The 14,151-nt window shown below is 45.2% G+C and overlaps 1 non-coding gene across 1 annotated transcript; it reads right to left on the bottom strand.

Moving 5' to 3' along the window:
* Positions 1-778: 778 nt before the first annotated feature.
* On the bottom strand, positions 779-852 carry trnat-agu. Its single transcript has one exon. It is a non-coding gene; the product is annotated as a tRNA-Thr (tRNA).
* Positions 853-14,151: the final 13,299 nt, after the last annotated feature.

The raw sequence follows: 14,151 nt of genomic DNA on the forward strand, positions 1-14,151 counted from the left end.
GAGAACTTTTAGGGTAAAAGTTAAGCACAACATCGTCGGCCGAAGGGCCTGCACTGTGCTGTACTGTTCTATGTTCTATGTTCTAAAAGGACTTTATCGACTCTAATGCTGCTTCTGTTGCCCTGAGGTGGGGAAAGGTTCTGCTTAAATGGTTGCCTTTTCCTTTCCTTTTCTGTCAGTTAACAGCCATGTCGAATCGCGAAATGGTTCTTTTTAGTATCCACCTCAATATATGTCTCTATTTGCCTCACTTTGTCTCTGTGCATCCACTTCAGCCCCTTTCAAATTCTCCCACTCTCTGTCTATCCATATCTCTCATTTCCGATTTCTGCTCTTTGAAAAGTTTGAAATTCGGAGAGTGTTTGAGAGTGGAGGCGCTGAGAGCTATTCCCCTCGCTGGCTGTCGAGTCCAGAACTCGGCTAATATTACTCGGATACTGTGCCTGTCCATGGGCCTGAGGTAAGGAGACATTTCTTCCCTCAAAATATAATGAGTTGTTTGACTTCGAAATAGAATTCTTAATCCACCAGCAAAGAAAAAGCAACGCCACTACAAACATACGATTACAAAGATGTCTCTCCTGTCGGTGGAAAGTGAATGACAGTTGACGGCAGAGAATGAGGGTTATTGGCTCGCGGCGTCTGTGTCATTTCCACAACGTTGCTCAGTCAGGCTGCAGTGTATGTCTGCCTCAACCAAACTCCATGAAGGAATGCTGCGCTCGCTCGTTGGATCATTAGGAACAACTTTAAACGAGGAAAGGCGGACATAAGGTTGAGGTGCCGCTGGGATTTGAACCCAGGATCTCCTGTTTACTAGACAGGCGCATTAACCAACTAAGCCACGGCACCAGCTGTTGACACTTTCCCCCATCGATATATGCATTACTTTAAGCTTGCATTCAGGAACAGGTTTTCTGGACCAATTTTGCTGACTGTCAATTTCGGTGAAACCCGCTTTTGCAAACACTGATAGTTCACATTTGAAGGTTCTCCTCTGAAAGTGCACAGAAAGAAACAATCTCCTCTTGCATTGGTTTAAAACTGATCATTTCACCTGTTCAAACTGGACTTGTTCCTGACCGATTGCAGGCGTCCGATTAGAAAATGCAATTTTAAATACGGATGCCTCGGATTTGGACGTCACTCACTGGATAGGATTTACTGCCCGTCTCTAATTTCCGCAGAGATAGAGGTGATGAGTTACTTCCTTGAACACTTGAACCCCTGAGCACGTAGGAACAGCGACATGTTTTCAACGCCGAATGTTGAGACGCTTGGGGGATGGGTGGTGGGGTGAGAGGGTTGCAATGGTAGTTTTCCCGTGCATCGGCTGTCATTGTCCTTCAACATGGAGGCTGCATCTCACTGGTCTGCTTCTGGAAGTTTCAGGGTGTGTACTCTGTGTGTAATCAGGAATTCGTTTTCATTCAGATAATTCACAAGAAGAGAAGTCAAAACTTATTTGCTGAGTGGAAATAGTATCCAGGCCCGAGAGATGCAAACTCTGAATGTTAACCAGGGAACAACAGTAATCCCGGCAGGAACCATTGTGACCTGATTTGTACACACAGTTGTGCCTGTTCTTCACGCCAGATCTATCTTGAGCAGCAAAGTTTCTCTCTCCAAGTTTCCGAACCACTCATATTATTGCCGTGGGATTCAGTGTGAAGGATGCAGGACAGTGATAATCTGATGTTGTTCAGCAGATTTACTGCAAGGAACTACAAAACAGGCTGACGCTAACAGGAGCTTGTTTGGCGGCGCTCAGGTCCGATGAAGGGGCGGCGCCAATAATAGCATCAGCCAGTTTTGGACTTTCCTGCAGTACATCGGCTGAACAACATCAGATTATTACAGCTCCGCTTTCTTCACATTGATCCCATTACGATAATATGAGTCGTTTAGAAACTTGGAAAGAGAAACTGTGCTGCTCAAGACTGCTCTGGACTGAATAACACGCACAAGTGTGCATACAAATCAGGTCACAAGGGTTACTGCCAAGATCACTGTTCCCCGGTCAGCATCCAGAATTTGCATCGCTCGGGCCTGGATACAATTCCCAGTCAGCAAATAAAAATTGACTTCTCTTCTTGTGAATTATCCGAATGAAAACGAATTCCTGGTTACGCACAGAACACAAACGCTGAAGCTGCCAAAAGCAGACCAATGAGATTTTTGCCTCCATGTTGAAGGATAATGACAGGCGATGTACGGGAAAACTACCACTGCACATCCCTCTCCAAGCTCCTCATCATTCTGAGTTCGAAATATGTCGCTGTTCGTTCAGTGTCACTGGGTCTAAATCCTGGAACTTCCTCCCTAACGGCATCACGGCTGTTCCTACGTGCTAAATAATTCAATTGTTCAATAATGTAACACGTCACCGCCATCTCTGCAGTACTTAGGGAGGGGTAGTAAACTCTACTCGATTGTGCGATGGCTGATGGATGCCATGGCTTCGCCAAATTACCTCATAAACAGGAGATCCTACGTTCAAATCCCACCCCTGTCAATGCTTTGCATTCACCGTTCCTCGTGAAACCTTCCCCGAAATGCAATGGTTTGGATCGAATCGCGCATTCCTTTCTGGAGTTTGGTCAAAATGACAGGGTGAGGCAGGATAAACTGAAGCCTTACTGGGGAATGTTGTGGTGATGGCACAGATACCACGAGCCGATCACCCTCATTCTGTGCCTTCAACATTCATTCACTTTACACTGACAGGAGAGACGTCGTCGCAATCGTATGATTGTGGTGGCGTTGCTTTTTCTTTCCGACAGGATTAGGAATTCTATTTCGAAGACTAGCAGCTCATCATATTTTGAGGAAAGAAATGTCTCCTTACCTCAGACCTAAGGGACAGATGCATTATCCGAATAATTCAGACCAGTTCTAGACTCTACAGTCGGCGGGGGTAAAAAGCCTCTCAGCACCTCCACTCTCAAACATTCTCCCAATGTCAGACTTTTCATAGAGCAGAAATGGGAAGTGAGGGTTATGTACAGACGGAGAGTGAAAGGGGCTGAGCTGGATACACACAGATAAAGAGAGACAAACAGAGGCGCATATCGAGGTAGAAACTGAAAGGATGAATTCTCCATTCGACAGGGCTGCTAACTAACAGAAAAAGGAAAAGGAAACCATTTATGCAGAACCTTTTCAACACTTCAGGGTAATGGAAGCAGTATTAGCCCTGATAAAGTTCTTTTAAAGTTGTAATGTTGACGGTTGGAAACTAATGAGATATTTTGTTAAATGTGCCTGTTCGACAGATGAAAGTGCTAATTTCCCCGTTGTTATAATATGGAAGTGCATAACTAACTTGGTTCTGACGAACAGTCAGCGGATCCGAGGCGTTAACGTTGTTTCTCTCCACAGATGCTGCCAGACCTGTTGAGGTTATCTGTCATTTCCTGTTTCTGTTTCAGATTCTGCATTTTTCTGTTACATGTCAGTTTGAATATAATTTCAGATAAAGCAGGTTACGTTGCGTCTCGTTTGTTGCTTCTAAAAGACAATCACCAATGCTGCGGTCAGGAAAATCTAGAAGAGATGAACTTGCACCTCCGAACGGAATTTGAACGTGGACTGTGGTGGTGAGAGCACATAACCTTAACCACGAGGCTATCCAGGAACGGGAGACCATAAGAACATAAGAACTAGGAGCAGGAGTGGGCCATCTGGCCCCTCGAGCCTGCCCTGCCATTTAATAAGATCATAGCTGATCTTTTTGAGACTCAGCTCCACTTACCCACCCACTCACCATAACCCTTAATTCCTTTACCGTTCAAAAATTTATCGAGCCTTGCCTTAAAAACATTCAGCGAGGTAGCTTCAACCGCTTCACTGGGCAGGGAATTTCACAGATTCACAACCCTTTGGGTGAAGAAGTTCCTCCTGACCTCAGTCCTACATCTGCTTCCCTTTATTTTGTGGCAAAGCCCTCTAGTCCTAGTTTCACCTGCTCGCGGAAACAACCTCCCTGCCTCCACCTTATCTATTCCCTTCATAATTTTATATGTTTCTGTCAGATCTCCCCTCATTCTTCTGAATTCCAATGAGTATAATCCCAGTCTACTCAGTCTCTCCTCATAATCCAACACTCTCAACTCTGGAATCAACCGAGTGAATCTCCTCTGCACCCCCTCCAGTGCTAGTATATCTCTTCTCAAGTAAGGAGACCAAAGCTGCACACAGTACTCCAGGTGTGGCCTCACCAGGACCCAAACACAGCTGCAGCATAGCCTCCCTGTTTTTAAACTCCATCCCTCTAGCAATGACAGACAAAATTCCATTTGCCTTTTTAATTACCTGCTGCACCTGCAATCCTACTTTTAGCGATTCATGCACAAGGACACCCAAGTCCCTCTGCACAGCAGCCTGCTGCAATTTTTTACCATTTAAAACGTAGTCCATTTTGGTGTTATTCCTACCAAAATGGATGACCTCACACATATCAACATTGTACTCCATCCAAGAAGCAGGCGTACTTCTTTTCTAGCTGACACTGTTTTTGACTTTTCATGTTTTGTTCATGTTTTCTGCAGATTAGTTTGTCCCCGTCTTCGAGTTTTCAGAGCTTGGAAAAATACTATTCTGCCCATCGTGTCAGTACTTGTTTTCAGGCATCCATCTATTCAAGTCCCAGTTTCCACCCTTTTGCCCACCGCCTTTTGTGTTCTTAAGTTTCGAAGGCAAATGTCAACAAGACTATCCCTGTAATAAATGAATGGGACTGAAGTTTGTGATGACAAAACTGTGTTAACAAGCCCTTGAAGAACACATCCTCACATTAAGCCACAGAGGGAGAAACACAGACATATCCCCTGAGAGTGACAGAGGCCTCAGGATTATATGCGTTCCATTTCCTTTACATCCACGCTCTGTCCCCGCACGCAAGGTTCACCGACAAAAGGCAGCTTTACGTGGAACATTAGCAAGTTCTTCAGACAATGGGAACCGTTGCCATGTGCTTGGATATGAAGTGGACAGTTAGCTGAAATTGTCCCACACGCTGCTTATGTGCAACTTTCAATTTCCAAACCCAGTGATCCAATCAGTTCACTTGTTGGTAATCTGACAAAAACAACATTGGGCAAACATTCCTCTTTCGAAGCAATTGTCAACTTGCAAGGGTGGGAAAAAGCTGTCAACTTCACTGGAGCGAGGGAAGATACAACATTGCAATATTCCAATCCAAAGTCAGACGCCGTATCTATTACACTACCGGCCCAACACATATTACTGCATTTTTTTATCCAGTCGACATGCGATGTGAACAGGGACATCGGCGGAAAGAGTGTTCACAAGGTGAATAACCAGCAAACATAATTGCCGTCACTGCTTTACTTCAACGGCGTCCACTTTGCGAAGCTGTGAATTTCACTGGCAAACAAAACACATTTGTCCTCAGAAACCTGCTTCCCTGTAACCTGTTTCTCTGCTGGAACTTACCATCGTTTTATTCACAGTCACTGCGCAATTTTATGACCCACTCCAGTGAAATGTACGTTCATATTTGAGTTGTGGTCTCTTCGAGTCAAGACCCTAAACAAATTCAGCGAGAAACCTCTGGTCGTTTCGAGCCAGGGCTCTGGAATCAGATGAGTTGAACGATTCACCACAATGACCCTGTTCCTCTTGAGAGGGTCCCTCTGTGTGTATTAATGCTGGCCCTCAGAGGATTAACCAATTCTCTTTCTACAGTCAGTTTAAACAGGCGAAATGATCAGTTTTAAACCAATGCAAGAGGAGATTGTCTCTCTCAACGCATTTTCAGTAGAGAATGTTCTGCTGTGAACTGTCCGTGTTTGCAAAAGTGGGGATTGATTGAATTCTCACTGAGCAACATTGACACAGAAATAAAAAGTTACCCATTGCATGCTTAAATAAGTGTATATATTACTGGGAAAAGCCAAACAAGCATAGCATAGCATAGCACAGCACAGCACGCCATGACTACTTTGGTTACTGCACCTCTGTACTAAACATGCAGGTTTTGAGTTCAAATCCCAGCGGTGCCTTTGCTTTATGTGCACCATTCCTTGATTACCCTGCTTTCAGATTTAAACAGTGATACTGATCAGGAGAACTGAACAAGTCTTCCTGTAGTTTGGTCGGAAGAACAGCGTGAGGCAGGACAAACAGAACCCTGACGAAGTAATGTTGTGGTTGTGGCGCGAATCACTCATTCGCTGCTGTACTGTTTGTTCACTTTACACCGCTAGTAAAGACATCATCGTAATTCAGGTTGCATTGTCTGTTTTTTTTTTAGGTGGATTAGGAATTCTATTTTGGATTCTAACAACTCATTATATTTTGAAGGAAAAAATTGTTTCCTGACCTCAGGCCGAAGTGACAGACACATTATCCGAAGAATATTAGTCCACTTCTAGATTCTACAGCCAGAGGGAAAAAGACTCTCAGCAACGCCACTCTCAAACACTTTCCAACCTTCATACTTTGTCAAAGAGCAGAAATAGGAAATGAGGGATATGGACAGACTTAGAGTCAGAAAATGTGAAAGGGGGTGAGGTGGATACGCAAAGACAGATAAATAGAGAGACATTTTGAGGTAGACACTGAAAGGACCAATTCTTCATTCGACATGGCTGCTAACTGACTGAAAGGGAAAGAAAAAGGCAACCAGTTATGCCGAGGCTTACACCACCTCAGGGCGACGGAAGCAGCATTAGAGCCGATAACGTTCTTTTAAAGTTGTAAAGTCAACGGTTGGAAATTAATGAGATATGTTGATACATACGCCGATTCAACATATAAAAGTGATCATTTCCCCGGCATTATGATGAACGGTTAGTGGATCCGAAGCGGTGACTCTGTTTCTCTCCTCAGATGCTGCCAGGCCAGCTGGGTTTCTCCGTCAATTCCTGTTTTTATCTCAAATTTCCCGCATCCGCAGTTCTTAGTTACATGTTACCTTGCATATCGTTTGGGACAAAAACAGAAGTTGCTGGAAAAGCTCAGCAGGTTTGGCAGCATCAGTGAAGAAAAAATCAGAGTTAACGTTTCGGGTCCGGTGACCCTTCCAGTTCTAAAGAAGGGTCACCGGACCTGAAACGTCAACTCTACTTTTTTTCTTCACAGATGTGCCAGACCTGCTTAGCTTTTCCAGCAACTTCTGTTTTTACCTGATTTACAGCTTCTGCACTTCTTTCGGTTTTTATCGTTTGGCACGAAATAGGTTACCTCGCAGCTCCTTTCCTGCTTCTGAAAATCATTCGGCAATGCTATCATCACGATAAATTAGCAGAGAAAACCTTCAATTCCCTGACTGGGAATTGATCACAGACCACGGCATTGAGAGAACCAAATCCAACCCACTAGACAATAAGAGAAGGTGCCCGAAGTGCTTGTATCTTTTCTCAATTACACTGCTTTTGCTTTTTTGCTCTTGATCATTTTGTCTGCCTATCAGTTTCTCCCTGTCCTCGAGTTTTTATAGCGTGGTAAAGGACAATTAGGTCCATCGTGTCAATGCAGCTCATCAGACATCCATCTATTCTAGTCCCAGTTTCCAGCATTTTGGCCCATGCCCTTGCGTGTTCTGAAGTTTCAGGGACAAATGTCAATGAGATAATCCTTGTAATGAGTGAATGGGACTGAGATTTGAGATCGTAAAACTGCTTTACTACCCCCTTGAGGAAGTCATTATCATTTTTAACCACACAGGAAGACAGATAGACAGATCCCCACCAGTGCCAGACGCCTCAGGTTTACACCCGTTCCACGTGCGAGGCGTCCGCCCTCCGTCCGATACTAGTTTCTCTGACAAAAGATAGCTTCAGGTGGATCGCAAGCGACTTATCCAGGCAATGAGAACCATCATTGTGAGCTGAGTTATGAGACTGTCCGAATGTCCCCCTCCAAGCATCACACAATTTTGAGTTAGAAAGACACGTTCAGGGTTACTGGGTCTAAATCCTGGCATTCCCTCCCTCATGGCATTATAGCTGTACTTACGTGCCAAGAAGTTCAAGAAATTGGCCCATCACCTCCATCTTAGGTTAATTAGGGATAGGCAATGAAATTTCAGATTGGTTGTGATTTGGCAAGAATAGCAACTGTCCTTTGCCAGTTTTATTTTTCCAAAATAAAGTTTGGGACATTTGTTGTGAAGACACGGAAACAGTCTGAACTGCCCCACCGCTCTCCCCCCGACCCCACCACCCCCTCACCCACTGCCGAGACATTTGTGTCACCAGGAACCAGATCTCCCGAAACTGGGGCCATCTCTCATGGAGACTTTGCAATTTCTGTCTGTTCCCAAGTGTGTGATTTTGCCAGAGCTGAGATTCTATTTGAATTATTGACCTTTCTTTTGAATTCTGATCATTTCAATGTCTCAGATCAGGTAATGACACGGGAAACATCAGAGTCACTGTCCCAGCATCTTAAAGAAGGGAACGGTGCCTTGACTGGCCCTGCTCAGTCGGAAATTTTACCCTTCACTTTCCCCAGTGTCTGGTTCACAAAGTATTTAGAAGGATTTACGAAGCTGGAGACTGGGTTATCTGTTTTGTTTCATTTCCGTGTTTCCACCTACCAACTGACAATTTTGGCGCTGCTAAATAATATTCGGGTTGGGTAGCGGTGGGGTTGAACAGTTTGATTAAGCTGATAGTGATAGATTCTTTCCACTGACCGGTTCAATAAACAAAGTATTGGATTTAACGACACTTAAAGGAGCCATATTTGCATTTGTATAGCGCTTGTCAACACCAGTGAGGAAGCCAGATTTACATGGGCAGACATTGTTTAAAACTTGATTCCTCTTCCTCCGAGTGTGATATAAAATCGTAAGTCACACGACATCAGGTCCAACAGGTTTATCTGAAATCACAACGTTCAGAGCATGGCTCCTTCGTCAGGTGAAGTGGATGCATGTGATATATTCACAACAAACACCCTTTAGGACCCTAGACTGAAATGGATTTCATAAAGAACCACCTTCATTGTCTCCCGAAGATTTAAAAGAACACATGTCAAAGGCAACAAGAGCTCATGCAGAATTCAAACCTGCAACTTCTCTTCCCCTCGACATTCACTTGAAGCGAGAATCAGACGACGAGACCAATGACCCAGCCTAACGAAGTCCTACTTCACAATAAATCAGGGGTCACTCAGATAGTGATATGGTCCCTACTTCGGATTTAAGAGACCAGATTTCAAGTTCTATCTGCTCCAGCGGTGTGTAATGACATCCCTGAACAGATTTATTAGACAAAAATACTCTTCCCCGTTGCTTGGGGCAGTGAAAGTAACAATGAACATCTTCTTCTCGTTCATTCTCCCTGTTCCCTGGGACAGGGTTCTCTCCATTGGCAGATGCATTAAACCATTCCTCTGTACGGACAGGCAGTGCTGGGGGATGGTATATGCTCTGCAGCTCCATCTCTGGAAGAGGGAAGGAGCAGAAGGGGTAGAATCAGGCTTGTGCAACAAATTGTAAACAGAGATTTGGAATTTTCATCAAATGACATTTACCAGAGACAGACAGAAGCTTGGAGAGCTGATGGGAAAGAGAGAACACGAAACTGGAGATTTCTGCCTTCAGCAACTTAAAATGAGATTTTTATATGCAGCCTGTTTGGTTTTCAGGATTTGCCTGCACGCAGTAATCTTGCAAGAAACATCTCAGCAATGCATGCGTCCATTCGTTTACTGCCTCCAGGCCAGATGTTAATGTCTGACACCAACAATCCCAGATTAAGAGAATCTGAGTGAAACACTCACTCACTGAGAGACGTTGGTGTTCAGAATTTGTCTGCACACAGGGCGTCCGTTTGTTTGTGGCTTCCACAGCAGGAGTTAATATCTGACGCCAACAGTCCCATATTAAGTGAATCCGAGTGAAACACTCACGCACTGAGAGACATCCCCAACGGCCCTGAGTTGCGGGGCTGCAGACAGTACAACGCGGAAGTGAGGGTTAATAATGAGCCATTGATTCTCCCTCACCCGCTCCGTCACAGAGACAGGGAGAGTGACGTCATAAACCCAGGGCGTCATTCCCGTGCAGAAAGAAGCCTTTCAGCCCATCGAGTCCACGGCGATTCTCTGTCACTTGTATCGTTCTGTGGCTCTCCACAATCGGTGATATTGTCCTCATAAAGCTGTCTCTGACATCCGGATCTTTTTGTCATTCACGTCTGAATCAGCGTGGGAATTACTGCCAGGCACCGACACACACTGCAAGCCATCTGAGAGAGGAAGTTTCACGACTCATTTCATGGCAGACCGACCGAGAACAGGATTCAGACCATCGCAAGCGAGTCACTTCACCTGTGTAAACTTACGCAGTGCTTTAATATGAGATATGAATTTCAGGTGCATGAAGCTGATTAAAAACTGCATGACACAGGGCACTACCAAGCACAAGACATGCAAGTCGTAAGTAGCGGAGGATGGTTTCGATCTATCGCCCGCTGGGTTAGGGGCCCAGCACACTCCCATTGCGCCACTTTGCTCGCTTCCGACGCTACTGCTTTTCAGGCGAGTATTCAGCTTTTCATCTGGAGTGCTGCATGTTCCTTCGAGTGTGACGTCAAAAGATATTCACTTTTGTTCTGTTGCACAGACGTGTTACGGCTGTGTAAACATGACCGTCGCCTGAGTTCCCACATTCTCTTAGTCGAACTATGATTTCACTCAGAATCACAAAATTTGCCACAACACAGACGGAGGCTATGCAGTCTGCCTTATTTGTGCCGCATCTCCACAATAGGCAGATGATTGTCTCTTTTAGTATCTTTCTTTTGCCTTCTCGTTGTAACGCTACGTTTTGGGCTGCACGCTGGCTCAGTGGTTAGCACTGCTGCCTCACAACACCCGGGACCCGGGGTGGATCCCAACCTCGGGTGACTGTCTGTGTGGAGTTTGCACATTCTCCCCATGTCTGCGTGGGTTTCCTCCGGGTACTCCGGTTTCGACCCACAATCCAAAGATATGCCGGCTACGTGGATTGGCCATGCTAAAATTACCCATAGTGTTCAGGGATGTGTACATTCGGTGGGTTATAGGGGGATGGGTCTGTGTGGGATGCTTTGTGGTGCAATGTGGACATGTTGGGTCGAAGGGCCGGTTTTTACACAGTCGGGATTCAGTGATTTGTTACTTTTAACATAACGAAAACCGTTTTGTGTCGATTGAATCTGCCTCTCTGGCACTGTCAGAAAATGATTTACCAATCCTAACCGCTCCTTGTGTGAAAATGTTCTTCCTCATGTCACTTTTGCTTCTTTTTATAATGGCTTTAAATCTCTGCCTAATCGTTCTTCATCCTTTCAGTCATGGCGTGGGAACATTTTCACGCCATTATTTCCTTGCTTAGAACTCTCGTGACTTGGAAAGCTTCAATCAGACCAGCTTTCAATCTTCTGCTCTCCAAGGAGAACTGTCTCAACTTTCCATTCTATCTTCATTGCTGACATACAATTACATTTTAAACCTTTAAAATTTGGAACTACCTTCGTTGCTCCACACTGCCAACACCTTCAATGCCTCCAGATGCAATTCTCTTGCTGCTGCCTGGCCTGCTGTGTTCTTCCAGTCTCCTCTTTGTCTGCCATTCACATGAACCTGTTTCGTGCTTTCTCCAATCACTTCACGTCACTGCTTTCTGAAGTTTCACATGCACAATTGAGCAATATTGCAGCTGAAGGAATCATCAAGAGTCAGATTGTCTCCGCGAACATCCTGAAACTCTCGTTGTCCATTTGAACTAGTGTATCCCTTTTCCGTCTTTGCTGCAATGGTACCTCTGCCCCATCCCAAAATCATGCAGTTCGACCTCTTTTTAACGAAACTGATTTTCGAGAAAATTGATTGGACATTTTGGTAAAACTGAAGACAAGACATGAGGACTTAAAACCAGGACATCTTACAGTGCTACACAGCACCAGACCCAAACCAAGTGTCATACCTCTAGACCAACGAACCAGGTCAGACAGGCCACTCTTGGACCAGCTGAGACTCGCTGAGCGTGAAAAACATCCCACATTTCTCCAGGAATTCCAAGCAGCAAACAGTTTCCAGAGCATCGTCTTCTCATTTTGTCTCCCTGGTACCTGGATGGTGCTGTTTATCCATTCCCCTGGGACCGGGCTCTCTCTTTTGGTGGAATATTGAACCATTGTTTTTCTCCTTGCTGGCAATGCTGGAGGGGACAGAGCCCATTCGCTCTACTGCTCCCTCTCAATCATTTAAGGTGGGAGGTGTTAGTCACAAGCACGCGCAGGAAATGATCAACTTTATGAACTTTCTTCAAATGTCTGTTATGCGAGGGATAGAAAGACGCTGAGTTGGTGGGAGAGAAACGGACCCATGAGACTCTTTCCTCGGTAAATTAATACGAATTTGTTTTTGTGCAGCATGTTTGATGTTCAGAATTCGTCTTCAAACTGCAATGCTGCAGAGAAGTTTTCAACGCGGGCGTCAGTTTCTTTGCTGCCTCCAGAGTAGAGTTAATTTCTGGGACCAACAGTCCCTGATAAGAGAATCCAAATGAAACACTCAGTCACTGAGAGACGTCCCCAACGTCCCTGAGTTGCGGGTCTAAACAGTGCAACGCGGAAGGGAGGGTTAAAAATGAGCCATTGTTTCTCCCTCACCCGCTCCGTCACAAAGGCTGGGAGTGTGACGTCATCAACCCATGGCCGTTCAGCCCATCGAGCCCCGGCGACTCTCTATCGCTTGTATTTCTCTGAAGTATCGGTGATATATCTCCCTAATAGCGGTGTCTGCACCGTAATGCTCATAGAATCCCTACAATGTGTAAACAGACCCTTCGTCCCAACAAGTCCACACCGCACCTCAAAGCATCCCACCCAATCCCATTCCTCCCATAACCCACACATCGCCGAACACTACGGGCAATTCAGCCCGGCCAATCCACCTAACCTGCACATCTTTGGACTGTGGGAGGAAACCAGAGCACCCGCCGGGATCGGGGAGAATATGCAAACTCCACATAGACAGTCGCCCGAGGGCAGAATTGAAGCCTGGTCTGTGGCGCTGTGAGGCAGCAGTGCTAATCACTGAACCACTATGACTTCCGATGCTGTCTCCGACATGCTGATCCTCTTGCCATTCACATCTGAAACGGCGTGCGGAATTACTGCCAGGAATGGAAAAAACTGCACCAGATGTGTTTCAGCTTCCCCAGTTTATTCCCATCTCAAATAAGAGGTTTTACAATTCAGTTCAGAGCAGACGACAGAGAACAGCAGAAGACCTTCACAAGCATGTCACCTCCCCTGTGTAAGCTTGGCCACTGTATCAATATGAGATATTTATTTCAGACGCATGAAGCTTTGGGAAGCGGAAACCTGATCAAAACCCAGGGTACGGGACAGAGCACCACATGCCTGTAACAAATGGCAGAAAATGGCTTCGAATTTTCGATCTCCGGAGTATGAGCCTAGGACGCTCCAGCTGCACCACTCTGTTGTTCTGACGTGTGACTTTTTCAACAAGTATTCAGCTTTTCATCTGGTGTGTGGCATGTACCTTAAAGAATGATGTCAAAAGATCTTCACTGTTGTTATGTAATATTCTGTTGCTTCGACGCGTCGCGCTTGTGTAAATATTACCTTTGTCTAAGTTCCCACATTCTGTTGGTCGAGCTGTGATTCCACTCAGAATCACAAAATTTGTCAAAACGCAGACAGAGGTCATGCAGCTCGTCTTAGCTGTGGGCGCCCCGGGTCTCCGCAATAAGTACATGAGTGTCTGTTTTAATATCATTCTCTTGCCTTCTCCCTGTAACTCTGCATATTGTGACTTTTCACAGAACCATCGAATTCCGTGTTGTGTGGCATGAATCTGCCTCTTTGTCGCAGTCAGACAGGGATTTACAGATCCACTTAGTCGTTGCATAAAAACGTTTTGTCATGTAATTCTTTCTTCTTTTCCTCATGACTTTAAACCTCTGCCGAATCGGTCTCGATCTTTACAGGTGTGTGATCATTTTCACCCCCTTATTTCCTCTGTTCATACCCCTCACAAATTGGAAAGCTTTAAGCAGACCAGTTTTCCGTTCTCCAAGGAGAACTATCTCAACTTTCCAATCTATCTTTCTTGCTGACATTCTTCACACACGTCACCATTCACGTGAACCTGTTCAGCACT

This window comes from Rhincodon typus, unplaced genomic scaffold (assembly GCF_021869965.1).
Source record: "Rhincodon typus isolate 14 unplaced genomic scaffold, sRhiTyp1.1 hic_rhity00003888, whole genome shotgun sequence".
NCBI lineage: Eukaryota > Metazoa > Chordata > Chondrichthyes > Orectolobiformes > Rhincodontidae > Rhincodon > Rhincodon typus.